The sequence below is a fragment of the Stegastes partitus genome, unplaced genomic scaffold (assembly GCF_000690725.1).
Source record: "Stegastes partitus isolate 25-593 unplaced genomic scaffold, Stegastes_partitus-1.0.2 Scaffold559, whole genome shotgun sequence".
Taxonomy (NCBI): Eukaryota; Metazoa; Chordata; class Actinopteri; family Pomacentridae; genus Stegastes; species Stegastes partitus.
Window position 1 is genome coordinate 239558 of NW_007578290.1, and position 2895 is coordinate 242452.

The following is a 2895-nucleotide window of genomic DNA, read 5'->3' on the forward strand; positions in this document are numbered from 1 at the left end:
CATGAGTGCAGCCATTGTCATCGGTGTCTGGAGCCCTGTTTCACTTCTACAGCAGTAATGATGTATATATGTCTGATCACAGGTTGTTCACATCTAAGAGTTTTATAGACCAGTTCTGATGTGCACAGATAGCCATGCACATGGTTCTGATGTGAAGCTGGTGGTCAACAGAGAGCCGGTGTGGAGCAGCTGGGACGTCCAACAGCCAAACCTGCCATGTTGGTGACTTGTTGTCAGATTCCAGCTGCTGGTGGAGGTCCGTGTGGTTCAGACAGCATCATGTCTCCATCTCACTGTTCACATGCCCACCATGTGTGGCACACACCATCTGAGCCATAACTGTGATTCTGCAGTGATCACACTGAATGGGTCCTGATCCAGCAGCTCTGTGCTCCTCAGCAGGAGGCTGGTGTGGACCGCCTCATCCGAACCATCATTTAGATCTAAGGTTCAGATCGGTGAGTCTTACGGAGCCTGCAGCTCCAACCCGCAGTAACGAACATTATTACATCACATGAGTCGTGGTCCAACAACACAAAGCTCGCAGCTGGAGCCTTGGAGCGGTGAGCGGAGGGTCGGTCCGGCCGGAGCCCCGTCGCTCCGCCAGCCGCCCCAGCAGGAGGCACGACGCCGCCTCACCCACATCCATTCAGCATCCTAAGGCCGAAGCAGCGGAGAGGTAACCCCACAACCACACGATTGTCAAGCGGCCACACGTGAACCGTGTTGCAGCCTGACTGATGGAGCCTGTCCCACAAATAGGAGCCGTCCGGCGGCTAGCTTAGCGCGGAGCCGCCATCACGGCGGCCGGGCTTACCGGTTCAGGTCGGGCTGTCCGTGGTCTCAGCGCATCCACAGCAACACACGGGCCGCTAATTAGGGGCGAACAGAAGCTGGGAAGCTTTATTCATGTTCAGCTGCCTGCAGTTTCTCAGATTAGACGCAACGTCCTGTTTCTGGTTTTGGTTCTTCCTCGGGTCGCCGCTGCGCCGCCGCCGTACTCTGCCGCCCCCTGCTGGCCGGCGTCCGCTGCGCTCCACTGTTTCGTCTGTTTCAGACCGTCGACACTGCAGATGTTCCGCCAGGTTCTTTATAGTCCAGGTATCCAGGTTGAATCAAGTGTGCAGAGTGAGAACCGTTTTCTACAACGACTCCTTCACAGTGTTTCTGGTTCTTCAGGCCTGGCGGCGGCTGCTGGATCTCACCGGCGCTTTACGCCGACACCGGGACACTTTGCAAAAGAAACAATACATCATCCATCCATCCATCATCTCTACACCTTCATCCTCACTAGGGTCGTGGGGGGCGGAGTCTATCCCAGCTGACTCAGGGTGAAGGCAGGNAGAAACAACCGACAGCCGTCCCAGACGCCTCAGTTCCTGGCCCCCCGGCCCCGAGGGGCCCTGGAGGGGCGGACGGGATCTGGGGCCCGAGGTTGCCTGGACGGTAAGTGGGCAGAGCCACGAAAGTAACGGGTCAGCCTCTGAACAGGACGCTGAGGACCACGACGGTCGCTGGAGAGAGTTGGTGGTGGTAAGCGGACTCGGGGGGCGATTGAGGGGCCCCCAGACCTGTTGGAGGGAGGTCTGCTAGGGGGAGGCATACGTCTACGCAGACCCAGGAGCTGCTGCCTGGTCTGCCCAGCTTGGACAGTTCGTTCCAGCGCTTCCAGCGCAGCTGACCCAAATAGCTCCCCTGGTTCCACTGGGAGGCTACGGAGAGTCCGTCTACTGGCCTCCGTCAGATTCGCCTGTGCAAGCCATACCTGGCGGCGAGTCTGGACCAAGATGGACATCATCCTCCCGAGTTCTCTAGTCATGAGGCCAAATGCATACAAGGATGCATCACTGAGACTTCTGGGGGCAACATCCACACTGTCTTCCTGCAGAGAAGCTGAGAGGGCCAGCAAGATGTGGGATAGGGAGTTACCGATACGACCGGCCCGCGCTCCAGCATCATAAGCCCTCGTAAGCAGGTCATCTGTGACCCGACAGTGAGGTGAGGAGCACCTGGCGTTCAGACGCAGAGCCTCATCAGGGGACACAATGAGGGAAGCGATGGCAGGCTCAATAGCAGCCATGTGGCCGAGGCCAACTCTCGCTGCATCATGCATGGCTGCCAGGGCTCGGCCATCAGCTTGCAGCCAGGAACAAGCCTTACTATCTCTCCAAGCACTGTATAAGACATTCAGGTAGTCCGCTGAGTGAGGAACCACAAAGGCAGAGGGGGGAGGCCTGCGATCCAGGGCCATGCGAATAGTGGCCCGCATGGAACCGTCCTCTGTCTCAGCCAGTGAACCCTGAGCTGAGGAGTGGGAGCTTGGCTCCGAGGCCTGGGAGGCCCCGTCGTCTGTATCCTCCGCATATTCACCAAAGTGGGTGGCTGAGGCCGCCAGAGAAAGAGCATCGTCCTCTGGAACCAGCACCGGCATAACAGGGTCCTCCAAGGGCGCATCAGCCTCCCCCGAGGGAGCATCGGCGCCCTCCAAGGAAGCCTCAGAGTGGTGGGCCATAAACATGGATCTTGTCTGGGCCAACTCCGCAGAAAGCTGATCCACTTTTGAAGAAGGCCTGCTGTGATCCGACTTCCCCTTCTTCCTGGAGGGGGTAGCAGCAGCAGCCCCTGCCCGACGCTTACAGCGTCTAAGTTTGGGGTGGGGGCAATTGGCCCGAAGGGGGGGAGGTCCCCTTCACCCCCTGGCGGTTCAAAGTCTGCCAGTCTAGCAGCTCTCACCGCCCGCAGCATGTAGCTGCAATTCATACACGGGTTATCAGAGAGTGCCTCTCTCAGGTGCTCGGGACCGCGGCACGTGGGGCAGAGATCATGGCCATCATCAGGCTGGAGAGGAGCCTCACAGGATGCACAATGGTGGGGGTTATCCATCATAGTGACGCT

The 2895-nt window shown here is 58.6% G+C and overlaps 1 protein-coding gene across 1 annotated transcript in view; it reads right to left on the reverse strand.

Annotated features, from left to right (window-relative positions):
- Positions 1-935, reverse strand: part of LOC103362166 (dnaJ homolog subfamily B member 6-like) — a 6991-nt gene extending 6056 nt beyond the window's left edge. Inside the window, exon 1 of the mRNA XM_008288455.1 lies at positions 818-935. The gene's annotated coding sequence lies outside the window, so the exon portion shown is untranslated. The remainder of the gene's footprint in view (positions 1-817) is intronic.
- Positions 936-2895: the final 1960 nt, after the last annotated feature.